Raw genomic sequence first — 18,411 nt, 5'->3', positions numbered from 1 at the left:
CAATTGAGTCTGTTTGTTTGATCAATGCTCCACGATGTCGTGGGCTTTTCGATTCGGAAGTTCCGGTGAAGGTTTTTGATTATGGGTTTCTAGATTAGTTACTGTGTTTGCATTCCCAATTTTATGTATTCCGTTTTTCTCTATTTTCTCACAAAGCCATTGATGATTGGAAAAAGGGAAGAAATGAACTTGACCACCATCCGTGGATTAGTCATGCTCCACGGACTAACCTCTTATGTTTGTCTGCAATTGGATTCCACTTCCCAGCTGAAATCCTTATGATGTTGAATTCTACTGTTTTTACTTTTTTGCAGAATAATTTGAGAGCCGACAAGGATGATTTGATCCTTGTTTTGGATAAGGGTGTCTCCATGTTGTTTCTGCCATAGATGGTGAAGTTATTTGGAAAAAGATTTTGCAGGTGAAAGGTATGGAAGTTTGCGTTTGGTGAGCCAAATATTCTTTTTGAAGCATGATTGTGCTGCTCATGTTGTTATCTTCATCATAATTGCATCATTGAGATTAGCCAAATTATTCAGTCTCCTGATGTGTTCTATCCAGCTGGTTTTGATGGTTCTTCAAAGTTTCATGTTTATGGATTGGATGCTAAGAATGGAGAGTTGTTAAAGAATAGTCATGTTGCACTTCCCTGTGGTACTTTTGGGGAATTATTACCGGTCTCAGGTGATAATTTTGTGATATTGGATGATACGAGGTCAAAGATTGTAACATTGAACATCAAGAATGGAGAGGTTAGCTACAACCAGAAGCATATTTCAGACCTCATCAAGGAGTCATCTGGACAGGCAGTAATATTACCATCTAGGCTTCTAAGATTGTTTGCATTAAAAATCGATTCCCATGTTCTTTTAGTTAAAGTGACAAGTGAGGGTGAGTTGGTGGTGGTGATAATGCAACAACTTTTAGTGATGCTTTGTCAATTTCAGAAGATCAACATGCATTTGCTTTTGTTCAATATGGAGACAACAAAATTCAACTCTCCGTAAAGGATGTTAATGATTGGAATAGTGATGTGATTAAGGGAAACATAGTAATAGACCATCAAAGAGGAAACATTGATAAGATTTTTATAAACAATTATGTGAGGACTGATAGATTTCATGGATTTAGAGCATTAATGGTAATGGAGGATCATTCACTATTATTGGTGCAACAAGGGGAAATTGTCTGGAGTAGAGAGGATGGCTCTGCATCAGTTGTAGATGCAACGACATCAGAACTGCCTGTGGAGAAGGAAGGTGTATCTGTGGCAAAAGTGGAACAGAACCTCTTTGAATGGCTTAAGGTATGCCCTTGATATGTTTAATTAGGACATTACCCTGCATAATTTTACTTAGAAACATCTAATCATTAACACACACTTGAATATTTGGTGAGAGCATGCTTTCATGGAAGAAGAAAAATTAATCTTGGTCATACTACATAAATGAGTGGTCCATATTGTATTTAAGTGAAACGATCTTGACCATCCAATAGTTATATGGTCATAAAGTTTAACTCCTCTAGACTCTCACTTAATACACAGCTGTGTGTGTGTATGTATTTTTATGTTATTTTTATGATAGGGATTAGGAATTTTATGTGAATATCACTACCTACTGCTCTAACAGCTGATTTTTATGCAATGATTTATTATTGAAAGGAACATGTGCTGAAGCTCAAAGGAACATAAATGATTGCAAGCCCTGAGGATGTAGTCGCTATTCAAGCGCTCAGGTTGAGGAGTTCTGTAAAAAAGCAAAATGACTCGTGATCATAATGGGACATCTCAGGATAGAGGGAGCAATCTACTTTGTGTTTCCCTTCTGTGGATGTAAAGCTGCTTGAATCAAGAGGTACATCCCTATCTGTCTTAGTTTGAAACTATTGAAGGGTTTGACACATGTGCTTGTGGGTAAAATCGTTGCTGGGACTTAACTTTATGGGTCCTCACTATTTTCAGCAACAATATTTTCCGCCCCCTATGCCGAAGATACACTCTTGGTGTTCTTCGTGAATGCCCAGTCTTTCGACCGTCCCAACCTTCGTGAAGCCCAATCGAAGCCGTCCCAACTTCACCGAGGCCCGATCTTTCGACCGTCCCAACCTCGAACGTATGCATGATGCAATATGGTTAGCCAAACATCAAATCGTCCTCACAACGCAAGTGTTTAGCTTTAATCTCAATTCCAAAACTCAAGGGTTTAATGTCGACCCTACGACATAAACTTCAACAACAAGAGTACCAATGTACTCGGTGACCTCTTCTCGTCACCGTGGCTCACCCCCGTGGCGTCCACCAATTCTCAAGAACTCATGACAGTGTCGACCCTACGACAGAAGCTCCAACGAGCTTGAGTACTAAAAGTACTCGGTGACTTCCTCTCGTCACCGTGGTTTACCCTCGTGGCAACCACCACAAAACTCAATACTCAGGGCTTGTCGACTTTTTCCCGTTTTCGCAATCATTTCTCCTCTTAAGTTTCCCTAAAGGTTTCGTTCATTAATCAAAACATTCCAAGTTTAGTTAATCAAGTTATCAGTTTTATTCTCGAAATCGAAGTTCCCTATGTTCTCTAGTTCCAAATTCTAACTATTCAAAGTTTGCCAAAATCCCCCAAATGAAAACCCCGGGAAAAGTCTAAGTGTTCAATAGGGCTAGGTCTTAGACCCCCGTCAGAGCCTGCCTAGGGTTTCCTCTCAACCCGAATGGTCAACAAAATCCACTCAAAAGTCCCACGCTCCGCAATCGCGTCAACACGCACAATTCGATATCCATTCAACAATATTCAGCTCTAAAGAGCGATGCAACAATAATACAGTGCGGGAATCATAAGACAGAAACCAGTAAACGGTCGAAGCCTCTAAGAAAACGGAGACACACGTCTCATATAAGTTCACTCGGCTGAATCCTCCAGAAAACATTTTCCCAGTTCAAAGCGATAAGCAATATTCAATACACTATTCAACATTCAAGCAATATTCAAGTCGAATTCATCGACGCATATAAATCAATAGCTAGTAAGTAAGTTGCCCTCACCTTAGGCGCTTTCCTTACTAAGCTGTGACTCAAATCCAATACAATCATATCTTTGCTTTCCCGTGTCGGCTCACTTCCATTTGTTCTTTGGCTTCGTCGCCAAGCGCTTCCTTTATTCGTACCCTTCATAAGTACACATAACGTAATCACTAATTGAGCTACCTACTTTCCAAGTCTAAAGCTACACTCTCAAGCAATTGACTCGACGAAATCACAAGTTAAACTCAATCTCCTTAATGGTTATAAACCATCAAGATCAACTTCAGAAATTAAGATAAGTCATCATAATGACAACAAAGCAATAACAATGCTTCAAAATCTTTTGACTTAGTAAATCAGCTTTAAAACCAAATACTTATATGCTTGTCAAAATAGAAAAGTACACATTACTAGTACTTACTCCTCTCGGTTTCCTTAGAGATCTCAGTCTCTAATAGGATAAACATTGAGGTATTTTCGCGATACTACACACAACTTCCCGTTAAAGCAATTAACACAACATCTGCAATAACATTCTCCTATCATCATCCTTAAGTAATATCTTCCCTTTTTCTATTCCATAATCCTCTTTATCCTCAATACTTACTTATCAAGTCACCTACAACAACTTAATGTCTCAACTCGCTCTCACAATCCATTCCTCAAGTCAACACTATATCCTTATCAATTCTTATCAAATTCACTAACTCTTATAAAGAAATCCATAAACCATAGTTAACTTCCAAGACAAACAACTCTTCTTATCTAATGATCATGTACTTATTCAAGACTCATAAGCTCCTTCAAAATGATCGAATCATTTCTCTTCAACTTAAACTCGTGATATCTCGTTAGACACAAAACCCTAGTATCTTCGATACTCCACTTTGGTTCTACAAAAATCCCAAACTTATAGGTAAGTCCTCAATCTCTAAGAAACAAGTTCTAGTCCTCAATTAATCCCTTAATTACTTCTAAGTCCTCAAACTTCCAAAGTTTCAAATCTAGACCTTTTGGAATCAAATATTTATAGTAAAGCTCATAAACTTCTTGGAATTCAAGATTCTATCCTAAGTCATATCTTCCAACATCAAGATTGCAATCACATCTTAATCCATTATAATTAATACTTTTCGAAGTCTAATTCCTCTCTCGGAAATCCAAACTTAATTGTTCTATCTCTATCCAATCATGTTATTCCTAAACATCCATTAACAAAGAGGTAATATTCGAACACTTATTCTCTAACACTGCAAACACTTGTTCGACTTTCAAAACTTTTCGCAATCGCTTTTTAACGAATAAATGTGCGTAAAGACTCAAAAGTTATTGATTTTCATAAACGAATAAACAACGTACATAAGTTTCAAAAGATGTTTTCCTACTCCAAAGCATCGCAATATCAATTAAAATAAAAGGTTTTCTCATCTTTTCCCAAAACAACTATTTTCACTTGAAATAAGTGATTTTGTCAAAACGAACATCAACTGTACAGCGACTTTAGCTAATTTTTAAATACGTCAACTAAACTCCGAAAAATCTAATATTTTTATCATGGCTTCTTTTACAAGTTTTGTAAATCCTCATAAATTTTCAAGTCAAAACTCAAAGTACAAAATTTAGGAAAAATCGAATACTATAGCAGTTCGTGAGAAACGGGACAGCTTAACCCGTGCTCACTAAAATGCGTATAACCTAAGCTAGAGAAATCCGAATGACATGAAACCAGCGGCAAAAGTTTGCTAACAGAAAACGCTACAATTGTTATGAAGAACACAGTTCCAAAATATGAACCAAAACACACGAATTTGACAGAACAACGACTACTACATTGAAAACAACAACAGTTTTATGTGAGTTTTCGCAAAAGATTTTCAAGCATAGTAAGGGCTGAACCCTCATGCCCTTAGAAATCAACAATCATAACACTATCACTCACACCACACACATACACTATTCTATATTTCTTCATTAATTTTTACAAGGCACTTGGGCAGCAAAATTGACAATGATTTAAGACTTAGAGAAGCATAAAGACTCTAGTAATCATTCGATGCAGTTAAGAATGTCAACCCTATCAAAGTTGAAGGCAGTAGGAGGATTCTCCTTTGCTGGTCATGGCTGCCCTCTCCAAGTGTGATCATCAAGGCTGACAACAATAGCACAAAACTAGGGCAGGAAAAATAGGAGATGAATCGGAGCAAAGATTAGGGTTTTGAAAAGGGGCAAAACAGAAATTGGAAGGGAGGATTAATCTCTTACCCAAAATTGATAATCAATTCAGCAAGAGGAGAAGGAGAGCTTCCTGGTTTTAAGTTCAGTGACATTTCCGGCGAAGGTTGGCCGGAGAAGACGGTGGTTCACGGTGGCCGGCGGCGGTTCCCGGCGAAGGTTGTCGGAACATCAAATTGATTTGGGGGTTTTGTTGCGGATGATGAGAGGAGTCCAATGGTGGTGTTGATTTCTCCAAAAGATTAGTGGTTCGCCGGAGATCGGAGCTTGAAGGTGGCGGTTTTAGGGTTTCGTTTTCTCTCTGGTTTTCGCATCCATGGTGGCCGTGGTGGGTCGTTCATGGTGCTGGGCGTGAGGGAAGGTGGTGCTCGCGTCTGGGCTTCGCCGGAGCAGAGAAGAAAACGCGTGGTGGTGGCGGTTTTGGCACTTGGTGGTTCTGTTCAAGCTTCCTGGAAACAGAGGAGGTGATGGTGGATGTGCGTGAGGAGGACGCGGTGGTTGTTGGCGGCGTTTTGCTCAGCCATGGAGGGGAGAAGAAGTATGGTGATGATTCTTGTTGCTCTACCATTAAAAGAAGAAAATGGGTTTTGGAGAGGAAGAGAGAAAGAGAGATGTCAAGTGAGTGAGGGAGAGCATGAGTGAGAGAGTGAATGGGGGAGAGAGTATATAGAATTATGATTGGGGAAGTAAGGCCCGCTTGAGAGAGAAAGTGATCAGAAATTTGAATGTGTGGTTGAGAAGAGAAAAAGAATAAAGAATATTCCTTTGTAATGCTTGATAGGCAATCATAGGTAAATAACAAAGGTGACCTATTAGAGCAGGTTATCTCTTCATAAAAGAAAGAGATAATCAAAGAATATAAATTATTAAAATTAAAATTAAATAATACACACAAAAATAATTATAATTAAATCCTTACTTTCAAATCTATATCTATATATATTAGAAAAGAACAACTTCTAGCATGACGTGTCGCTCCCACAGGCCAAGTTAGTGACGTGTCGCTCCCAGATTAATTCTCATAAAAATTATTCCACGTGTCAATTTGTTAGGGGATATAATTTTCAATTGATATATGTTTTAATTTTATATATTCTAAAATAATTGATTGATATTATTTTAAAAGATAAGATTTGGTCTTTTAATTTATTTTTAATTTATTTTTAGATTTTACTTCCAGGAAATATTTTATTTTATTTTACATTTATTTATAGAGTATAATAATTAATTTTTATTGAATTTTCGAATTTTTAATTAATGCAGGATTTTATGAGTTTTTATTGTTATTTGCTAGATTTCTAGCATGACGTGTCGCTCCCACATGCCAAGTTAGTGACATGTCGCTCCCAGATTAATCCTCATAAAAATTATTCCACGTGTCAATTTGTTAGAGGATATAATTTTCAATTGATATATGTTTTAATTTTATATATTCTAAAATAATTGATTGATATTATTTTAAAAGATAAGATTTGGTCTTTTAATTTATTTTTAATTTATTTTTAGATTTTACTTCCAGGAAATATTTTATTTTATTTTACATTTATTTATAGAGTATAATAATTAATTTTTATTGAATTTTTGAATTTTTAATTAATGTAGGATTTTATGAGTTTTTATTGTGATTTGCTAGATTTGATAGTTTTTATCTATCTTTATTTAATACCATTTTTAATATTAGATTTGATTGGGATTTAGGTTGTTAATTTCTTAATTTTATTTTAATTTATCTTATCATTTATTTTAAATCTAGAAAATACTTTATTTTTTTTTATTTTTTTTTTAGAGCAAAGAAAGTTATATAGATTATTGAAATGAGTCATGAGAACAATCCTCTCATGTAGATATATGAAGATCAAAACAAGAATAAAACCCCTGCCAACCACATAAGCTAAAAGCCCCACAAGCCCCGGGTGCTATTTTGGGCTAAACAGCGACTCATGAGAGAGCCTCGTTAAAACCTCCCTAGAAAAAACCCAATGGGAAAAACCCTAGAGAGGAAAAAGAGTACTCAATCATGAGCGAAAACCCAAAATAGACACTAAAACAATTGATGGCAAGCAACCTCCCTCCACTGACAGTAGCAGCACAATAGAACCCATCTAACATGACAATGAAGCATTAATACCAACCACTAATGAATCATGGCTTTAGCTACTGTGAACTTTAACACCAAATGTCAGATATAAATCTCAAATTGCAAAGCTAAGGTAATTCCAAATCAGCTTATATTCCATGAGAAAGTGAATGCCATAAAAGTGCCAGACTAGCATCTATTCTTACACTTCCTGGAGATGAAACTTTGGCCGGTTGCATCCAAGTGAGCATCCTTTTGTAATTCAGCCTGCAAGCTTCTTCACATGACAGATTTCCATAGCAATGAATTAAGCCTCAGCTCAATATCAATAGAGCTAATTTAGACATGACTTTCCACCTTGCAGCATAATGACTTTCGCCAAACATTCAGCACCTCCACGCAACCTATTAAAATCCTATGCCAATAATACTCCTTCATGCCCAGAGAGATAAGCATGACAAAAAAAAGAACACAAGATGCCAACTAGACAAGGCCTCTCAATATACCACTCTTCCTTCAAGATCCTATCCTCTGACATATAATACAAATAACCAGAATTTTCCGCGGCCAATGACAACCGCAGCTATAATCATACATCCTGCTAGTGTGTCTTAGAACACTGAAGCCATTTGAACCAACAAAATAATCATCCTGCCTCTCATCTCAACAAATAGGATATACCAAAACCTCTGACCTTAAGACAATAATTTCACTGAGATAAATTACCCCTCAATCGGTTTTCCATAAAAAACCAGAAGATGCCACAACAAAGAGCAAAGAAACTGAAACTGGAACTCCCCACTGAGTTCCATCTCCTTGACCATCTCGTTCCAGAAGCTCCATCTCCTTGACCTGTCCATTATACTAGATTGAAAGAGGAATGGCTTGATCTTCAGCTAATTCTTCGGCTAACCCTCGAATTGCCTCCTCATCACTTCCAGGATAGGAGAGACCCACTGATTTTCCCAGTAGCCATACCTTAGTTGCCCTCGTGAGATAAGGACTTGCTCCTTCTCTTGCAGCAGACTCTTGTAACTTGACAAAATTAGGATCAACTCTTCCTGATCCCTCCGAAATCTCTCTGAGAATCGATGGCCCAACAATTGCTTTAGGTTTTCTACCCCTCTTCTGTTTTATGTATCCTGGTCTTGCGCATTCAGTTACCAAATTCTCCAAGGATTTAAGCTTGGACACTCTGCTAATGCCCTGTTTTGTTTTCTTCAATATTTCTTCTTCATCACCATGGGCTGGGTACTCTTCGTTCTGGGCACAATCCACACAAGGTTTGGAAGCGCTCTCCTCACAATCTGTATTGCATGCGCTGCTGTCGAAAGAGGTGTCTTCAATCTCTAGCGATACGACATCGTTCCCCTTGTTGGCGTGTTGTTCATATTGGACTACCTTCCAAGAGTTTAACCCAAGTTCTAGTGGGCCTGGGAGCCACACCTCCAAGGGGCGAAATGGTAAATTGTATCCATAGACAAGAAAGTTGAAAAACGCCGTTGGGATATTAATCCTTATTTGGTTAATGAATGAGTTGGCACACCTCCCATTAATCTCCCAATTAAACAATATCATCTGATCATTATTCACCGACCAAATTAAACGGCAGGCCCTATCACCATTAGTCAATTCAAATCTCTTGTCGGCCATCTCGCTGCTCACGAGAGCTTGCTCATCATTGGCCTCGATCAAACCCATGGACTGCTCGACTTCTCGTATTCTTCCGGCGTCCCCCACGCTACCGGAATCCACTACCGGCGAAGCGTATTCCGGCCTCCCTGTTTCATCAACCCCTGAAGTTTCCGGGCACATCTTCATCTCAGAGCAATGATCGCTGCTTTCATTATCAACAACATCCCTGTCATCCAAATCATCCAAATCAGTGGCTTGAAAAATGTTTTCATCATATATATAATCAATTTCCACAAGCACATTAGTCTCCACTGATCCAACTGTGATTGGGATGATCTGGTTCTCTATGATGGGATCAGGGACTGTTATTAAGGCTCTAGCTACATCATATCTCAGTCCCTTCCTCGTTGTCTCATCAATACACACCATTGAACCCATTCTAGATGCTATCTTTGAAATGAAATCTACTGACCAAAGACCAATAGGAATTTTCCAAATCTTTATCCAGATTAAGTAATCTCTGGGTTGTTGTGCTAATTCCATTGGCTTCAAGGAAAGGAATAGACTTTCTTTTCCTTCAAATGTCTCCATGAATCTCTGTCTCTCCTCTAGTGTAACAAATTCTAGTAATTTCTCCTTGGCGCCAAATGGTTTTACCAGAAAGTTTGAGAAGCCATTTTGATTGAGCCAAAGCTTAATATCATCACAACATAATACTTCTGGAGTAGTTACTGACCCAAGTCTGGACATATTTTTATTCAGGACCACCACCTCTGGTTTCATCTGTATTTCAGGTTCTGCACTTTTAGGCTTTGCCTTGACTCTCCAAACTTGACGCGTTTTTCTTTTCCCTTCACGCATCATATTTTCCTTTTTTCTCCAAACCTGTTTCAATCCACGATTCTTCGGTTTGTCTTTGTATAGAGCTTTTGGCATGTTCCACTTAAGTCTGCTATCACTAAATCTTGCTGGATTCACTGAGAGATAGGTACTATAGAGCTTTTTACCATGAAGAGCCCTCATCGCCGACAATCCATTCTTCCTCTGCTTGAAAAACACAAAACCGAACTGCATCCTTCTCCCTCTCTTCAGGTGTCTTGGGATGAAAGCGCTTATCACCTCTCCATATTTCTCAAAGATTTTTCGTAGCTGTTTGAAATCCATGTTCGCCTCCAGTCCATCGACAAAGAGTTTGATTCCTTCTTCATGAACGGCTTCAAATTCTCCATTCTTCCTTTGAGCATAGTTTGAAACCCTAGCAGAGCCAGTGGGACTCATGCTCAACATTCCTGATACCCCATGAAATACTTTATTTTATTTTAGATTCACTTTTAGAGTATATTAATTAAATTTTCTTAAATTTTCAGATTTTTAATTAATTCAGAATTTTATGAGTTTTTATTGTGATTTGCTAGGCTTGGTAGTTTTTATCTATCTTTATTTAGTACCTTTTTAAATTTTAGATTTGATTAGAATTTAGGTTGTTTATTTCTTAATTTTATCTTATTATTTATTTAATTTTACTTCCAGGAAATATTTTATTTTATTTTACATTTATTTATAGAGTATAATAATTAATTTTTATTGAATTTTTGAATTTTTAATTAATGCAGGATTTTATGAATTTTTATTGTGATTTGCTAGATTTTGATAGTTTTTATCTATCCTTATTTATTATTTATTTAATTTTAATTTCATGAAATATTTTATTTTATTTTTGAGTTACATTTAGAGTATAAATGAATTTTTATGGTATTTTTATTGAATTTTCATATTTTTATTTAATTTAGGATTTTATGAGTTTTTTATTGTGATTTGCTAGATTTTGGTAGTTTTTATCTATCTTTATTTAGTACCTTTTTAAAGTTTAGATTTGATTAGGATTTAGGTTGTTTATTTCTTGATTTTATCTTAATTTATCTTATTATTTATTTAATGTTAATTCTAAGAAAAGGGAGTTGATTTGGTGCTGAGGGTCCACAAAGCTACCATGGACACGCAGAGATTTGATAGCTGTTATTTCTACCTCTGCCACATGTCACGATCATGACAGAGGTATGCCGTAAGATGATGTTACGTGAAGAAGAGTTTATCATGTTGTGATTGATGGTTTGTGCTATTTCAGTTTATCCTTTGTTCGTAATTCAATCCTGGATTCTTAAATTTCACATATTTTGTGTGTTTTGATCCAAAAGTTTACAAATTTTTGCATAGACCCTTTAACGAATCATTGTTGAAGACGTAATGTTTTTTCTATTGTTCTACTTCCGCTTTTGTATTTTTTTAAATCAGATTTTAGTATAGTTTGTAGAAATCCATGCGTTTGAAGCCATTCTAAACCAGATTTTGGTATAATTTATAGAAATTTACGAAACTTAGGATATCCTGAATTTATATTCATTTCTATTATGTTTTAGTTGTGTGTATAAGCATACTATTTGCACTGTATGTGAATGATGCACAACTTACTAATTTTTTTTTAATGATGCACAGGTCAGTCAAATTGATGAAAGCATATGAAGAGCTCACATTTAATCTTCATGAGTATGGTTAGCTCATTCTTAAGGTTGGTTCATGTTTTTCTCAAACTCATTAGTTTTGCATATACTCATGTTTTAGTATGCCAATTGGGTGACTTATCTTACTTTACTCTATATATTTCCTTAAGTTTAATTTAAATTGATTGTTAGTATAAGTTTATTAGTGAAGTAACCACAATTATTTTGGGTGAGAGAATTATTTTGTTTTTTTCTTACATATATAGATAATTTGCTGGGGTGCGCACATATGGGGCAATATATCATTTTTTGTTTCTCTTGACTGAAATGTTCCTTTGATTTTTTGTTTCACAAGGGCTCTACCCCAAGATTCACAAATACACTAAATACAATTCTTTCACCACAGTCCTTTCAAATTGGTGAAAGAGGGTATTTTGTTCTTCAAGACTTCATTTTGGGTTTCTGTTTCAATCTTCTTCATTAATTGATTTTGTTCTTAAACTAATTGTAAGATGGCATATGCTTTAAGGATTTCTGCTTTTATCTTCTTAATCAAAAGCAAAAGGATTGAGGAAAAGAAAATCTTCTAGGGTGCAGAATATTCACTAATTGGAAAAAAAAAATAACACGTGTCATTCTCAGATTAATTCTCATAAAAAATACATTTTAAAATTTTAGATTTGATTAGGATTTATGTTGTTTATTTCTTGATTTTATCTTAATTTATTTTTGATTTATTTTTAGAGTAAAAAAAATACATTTTTAAATTTTAGATTTGATTAGGATTTAGGTGGTTTATTTCTTGATTTTATCTTAATTTATTTATTATTTATTTTTAGAGTATTAATTAATATATCCCAAACTTTTTTTTTTTAAAAGAGTGAGTTTGAAAGCTATAGCTTAAGTTAATTTGTTAATATATTTCCAAATAATAATAATAATAATAATAATAATAATAATAATAATAATAATAATAACATGTGTGTGCGGATATGGGCCGGTTGGGTACTATAGTACCCATACCCGCACCCATACCCTCTATTTTTTGCGGGTAATTATCTATACTCAACCTCATACCCATTTAGCGGTTTTTTACCCTACCCATAGTGGATATTTTTTGCGGGTACCCTATGATTTTGAGACCCATTGTCATCCATAGATTTAGATTTTGGCAAAGATGAATAGCTTCCTATAATGACATTGAATTATCTAAAGGTGGAGAGCTTCGAGTTGCTACCCACGTGAGTATGGAGACGGGTACATGTAATTTTTAAAAACGCGGATATGGAGATGGTACTATAGTACCTACCCATTGTCATCCCTACTTAGTTGGAATAAACACAATAATGTTATACTTTATGATATATCTTACACAATCCTGATTTGTGCTACTATCACATTAATTTTTTTTTAAGATTAATATGTTAATAATTCCTTATATCTATGATTTGTGTTATCATCTTCATATTTACAAAGAATGTGAAATGAGTTCCTCTTGGTCTCAATCGGGCTTAGAAGAGAAGTCTTTATATCCACTTTACTCATCAATTCTGACTTTTCTATTTCATTCGTTGTTTAATATATTTTTAATAATCAAAGTATTAATTAATGTATCAAATACAATAGACATATTTCCCGTGCAACGCGCGGGTAAAAAACACTAGTAACTCTATAAAATTAAAATATTGAAATTAATTACTACTTAATTAATTTTCCCGAATCACGATTAGATTCGAGTTAAGAAAATAATATAAAAATAATAAATATAAACACGCGATTAAATGACTGTAAGGAAAATATTCCTCAAGCTATTTTCCGCCGTCGTGGCGCGAATAATATATCAATAACAAATAATTAATAACAAAATACTTGTTGTCGTAAATTAAGGAAATTAAATAATTAAACGTTCTATTTAATTTCGGGTCTTACAGGCTGCTGCTCAAACACCAGCATAGAAGCTGTCGAGGCCGCGCCTCTCTTAGCCATATAATCCGCTACCGCATTCCCTTTCCACAACAAATGATGACACGACACATCCCAACTCTGCTGCAGCAATCTCCGTATGCTACTGATGGTTGCAGCATACTGGTGAAAGGAAGCACCTCCCTCAGAGCCTCCTTACAATTCGTATAGACCTCCACTCTCCTGAATCCCCTCTCCCAGCAGGTCCGTAACCCATGGAGAACGACGAGCAACTCACCGCGCAAACAATCTGCCACCCCAATACGACCAGTGAAGCCAAAAAGCCAAGCACGGTGCGCATCACGCGCCACACCCCCAAATCCGGACAACCTAGGATTCCCAAAAGAACTCCCATTAGTGTTCAAAGCAACATATCCCTCACGAGGACACTGCCACTGGACCAAACGAACCTGGTGATCCTGCTCAGCGTGCGGATACACTCGAGCAATGACCTCCCAGAGCGCACGAGCATCACGGACCACCTTATACACCATCTTGAATTTCCCCGTGAAGTAAAATCGACAATTCTGCTTCCAGATGGCCCAGGTCGTAGCCAATAGAACCATCAGACCAAAACTAGAAAATCCTCCAAGCCAGACTCTAAGATCCATCTGCGCGAAGAAATTCACTGGCAGGACTACCGCAATTGCTTGCCAAACTTTTGTAGCCCACGGACAGTCCTTAATACAGTGGAAGAAAGACTCTGGAGCTGTCATCCACTTCTTGCAAGTTGCTGTTGGAGCCAAGTGCCTTTGGGAAAGCACTTCCATCGTAGGCACCACATTATGAAGCGCCTGCCAAATAAAGAAACGAATGTTCTCTGGAATTGGGAGTTTCCACCAATGAGACCATGAATTCCCAATCAGAATAGTGTTCTCCTAACGACTTAAAAGCCATTGATATCCAGCTTTAACCGAATACTCACCATCCAAGTTCTGATTCCACACCAAACAATCTCTCGTATCCTCATCGTAGACAACATGATGGAATTCATTTAAAAATGAAATAATCTCAGGAGGAATAGTAGTGTACAGAATCCCAGCATCAAAGGAACCAGAGGCAAACACCTCTCTCAAAGTCACCTCTAGATCGTGAACATCAACATAAGGCACCATATCGCACAATCGACCAAACGATGACCAATCTCCAAACCAGAACGAGCTTTTACCGCTGCCAAGTCGCAAGGAGAAGCCCTCTCTCAACTCCTCTCTCGTTCTCATCATAGCCTTCCAGAATGGAGACCCAATCGCAGGCCCACTGGACAAAACACGAGAACCTGTAGCATACCTAGAGCCAACCGTATGAACCCAGAACTTATCTGCTTGTTGCACTAGATGCCAAAGCTGCTTCCCAAGAAGTGCTACATTGCTCATACGAGCGCTTATGATGCCAAGGCCCCCATTCTTGCGCGGTTGCGTCAACTTCTTCCAGGCCACCAAAGACACACCAGGACCTCTTGACGATCCCCAAACGAATCGCCGAACCACAGTATCTAACTAGTCACACACTGATTGGGGAAGCCAGTTCAGTTGCATGACATAAACAGAAATGGCAGTTAAAACAGATTTGGCCAGGGTGACTCTAGCCGGCTTAGTGAGCAGGTTTGTTTTCCAAGTAGCAAGGTGCGAGGCTACACGAACAATGACAAACTGAAAATCCTCCTTCCGCACCCTCCCATGGAAGATAGGAAAGCCCAAGTACTTACAAAAAATTTTCATGAAGGGAATCGAAGTAATGGACACAATCCTCTCCTTCAAACCCACATCCACACACCAGGTGGCCATTGCCTTAGACTTAGCAACATTAATCTTAAGGCTAGATGCCCCACAAAACTGCTCCAACACGCGTTGGGCTACCTGAATTTGATCCACCTCCGCTTTTGCAAACAATAGAACGTCAAAAGCAAAAAACAAATGAGAAATTCCTGGCCCCCCTAGTGAAACTGTCACCGGTTTCCATCTTCCAGCTCCCACTTCATGCTGAATCATGTGAGCTAAACGCTCCATAGAAAGAATAAAGAGATAAGGGGAGAGAGGATCCCCCTGGTAGCTTGGAACGAAGGAAGCTGCACCCCATTCCAGATGAGAGCCATAGATGTGGAGGAAACACAATGCATAATTAGAGAGATAGACTGAGAAGGGAACCCAAATTTTCTCAAGGTATCCTCTAAAAAGGCCCAATCAACCTGTCATACGCTTTCTCCAAGTCCAGTTTAAACACCACATTCTTGCTCCGCTTCTTCTTACTTCTCATAAAATGAACCACTTCGTGCAAAATAATAGCATTGTTAGTAGTCCCTCTACCTGGAATGAAACTTCTCTGAAGTGGACCCACAATCTCTTGCAGACAAGGGCGAAGTCTCATGACAAGCACTTTAGTGATTATCTTATACACCACATTGCACAAGCTAATGGGGCCCAATTCCCTAAAGGACTTAGGCACATCCACCTTCGGAATGAGCGCAATAAGCGTTTCGGACACCGCCGGATCAAAAGTCCCTAAGGAAAAAGCATCACGAACTAGCTGCCAAACATCATCACCAATCACATGCCAGTAAGTTTTAAAAAACACCGCCTGAAATCCATCCAGTCTAGGGGCTTTAAAAGGCCCCATAGTGGATATTGCCTCCCAAACCTCCTCCCTGGTAACTTATGGGCTGGTCTCAAAGTTGGACATAAATACGTCGCGACTTCCACAGGTCTAGAAGAACCCTCAGAACAAAAGAGCTCCTTAAAGAAGTGTATTGCCTCACGCTGCAAAACCTGCTCATCCGTGCAAATCTCCCCTGAAGGTAACGTAAGAGAGTGGATCTTACTCCTCTTTCTACGGATCATAGCTTGTGTGTGGAAACACTTAGTATTTATATTCCCAAACAGTGCTTGTTGCTCTCGAGATTTTCGAAACCAAAACAGCTCTTCCTGAGCTAGAGTTTGGTCCAATTCACATTGAAGCTGATTATGCAAGATGGACAAAGAAGCAGAGTCCACCTGATCCAATCGTCGTTGAATTCCCCAAATTCTAGCCTATAGAGAACGCTTCCTGTTAGTAATATGCCCAAACACCTCCTGATTAAAAGTCACAGATTCCTGTTGAACCCCCTTTAGCTTCGTTGCTAGAGAACCACCACGCCAGGCCCCCTCGACTACTCCTGCATATATTGGATGAGTTATCCAGTCCGCTTCAAACCGAAATGGTCGTTCCCCCGACGTAGACGAGAACCCCCCGCACCTCACAAGAACTGGGGAATGATCCGAGTGGTACCTACTAAGATTCTCAACCACAACATTATGGATACAAACTGCCCAAACACCATCCAAGCTTCTTGCTCATGATCACGCGACATGATCACGCGACCACCCACACGCCACACCCAAGTGAAACGCAGCCCAATAATGTGCAGCGGGATCAAAGAGCAGTGCTACAGTAGGCTGTAGAAAGTGTCTGCCCTAGACTGCGAGAAAGAGCCCCCACGCTGGTCAGAACTGAGCAAGCACTCATTAAAATCGCCCACGAGCATCCAAGGGTGCGTTATTAGACTACGAAGATGACAGAGATAGTCCCAACATCCGACACGAATGGATGGCGTTGGGCTTGCATAGACACCTGTGCAAATCCATCTTCCTGTAGAGCCTCACTTCTATCGAAACCGCTTGATCAAACACATCCATCAGTGTAAAGGAAAACGCACACTGCGTCTGCTTGAGGCACCAAATGGGCTGCATGGCCACGAGCCTCGACAATATAAATCGGGCTATAACCCATATTTTTCCTAAAGGCTTGTACCCTACTGAACTGTGTCTGCGTCTCTAGTAGAAACACCAAGGTTGGCTTTGTACGAGCAAGGAGCCCCCTAAGATGTCTCTTCACACACACACTTGCAGCACCCCGTATGTTCCACGATATAACTGTAAAGTCTTTAAACTCCATTAAACACAATAATGATGTTGTGCAGTGGGGATGGAACCCCTTTTCAAGCAGCTTCATGGTGATGAGGCTTATCCCTCTGAGGGCCAGCCACAATTTCTCCTTCTTCACAGCCATCCACATCTCTAAACAGTAATTTCCTTTGGAGTATAGTAATGTTCTGCACTCCATTGTCTAGCCCGACAACATTGAAGCTAAAGCCTGAGGCACTCTCACTCCTTGTCTCCTTCACCTTGTACACCTTGCATGTTTCAGATGGACCCGTTTATGACTGACGCTGGGCTCCAGGTCCCGCTCGCTTAGCTCTGGCAACTGCTTGGCCACCATTCCCTCTGCGTCTTTTTAGGGGTGTTCTAAGTAGTGGGCTCAATGACGTGCTCTCCACGTTACCCTAGGTTATTTATTTTCCATTCCCAGCAGGCTGTTTCTTGGCTTCCCCATGAATAGTGCCTGATTTAGTGGTTGCATTAAAACCTCCTTTGTGGGCCCCCCTCGTTCATTAACTTGCTTCTTCTTTTTTGAATTTTTTCCCTTAACAGGGATCCAATCATTGCTTGAATCATACACGTTGGGGAGGGAATCTCGCTCATCCGTTACTACCGACTTTCCAGCAGTTTTGAATTGTTTAGGGTTAGATGGCAAGCCCTCTTCCTTCGACTGCCACTGCTTAGCCGCCAACGACGACGTACAGTTTCGGCCAAGATGGCCAAAACACCCACAATGTTCACAAATCATATGGACCCCTTCGTACTGGACGTCAATCAAATGATCCCTAAACCATATCTTAGTGTGTGCCGGTTTGGAGATCTCCAATTCCACACAAACACGAGCATACCGTCCTCGATGCATTTGTAGTGTCTTTCCATCAACCTTCACAGGTTTGCCCACTGCCGCCGCCAAAGCCATGAGAAAGCTTTCTTCATAGACCCAGGAAAACTGAGCCACACCAGCGACTTCAGCGTAGAGGCTGCAGATGGCACAAAATCAAGGCTCCATTGTGCTACTGCCACAAGGGGATCGAATATCATCCATGGGCATCCATCCCGCACTTTCTCTCGATCTTC

General features: G+C 38.7%; 1 long non-coding RNA gene across 1 annotated transcript; it reads right to left on the bottom strand.

Annotated features, from left to right (window-relative positions):
• Positions 1 to 4,524: 4,524 nt before the first annotated feature.
• On the bottom strand, positions 4,525 to 6,250 carry LOC130721843 (uncharacterized). The gene is made up of 2 exons (XR_009013670.1): positions 5,282 to 6,250; positions 4,525 to 5,188 (listed from the first exon to the last, which is right to left on the bottom strand). It is a non-coding gene; the product is annotated as an uncharacterized LOC130721843 (long non-coding RNA).
• Between the last annotated feature and the right edge of the window lie 12,161 nt (positions 6,251 to 18,411).

The sequence above is a fragment of the Lotus japonicus genome, chromosome 6, assembly GCF_012489685.1.
Source record: "Lotus japonicus ecotype B-129 chromosome 6, LjGifu_v1.2".
Classification (NCBI taxonomy): Eukaryota; Viridiplantae; Streptophyta; class Magnoliopsida; order Fabales; family Fabaceae; genus Lotus; species Lotus japonicus.
The sequence above is the reverse complement of the archived record's forward strand: the minus strand, read 5'-3'. Positions and strand labels throughout refer to the sequence as shown.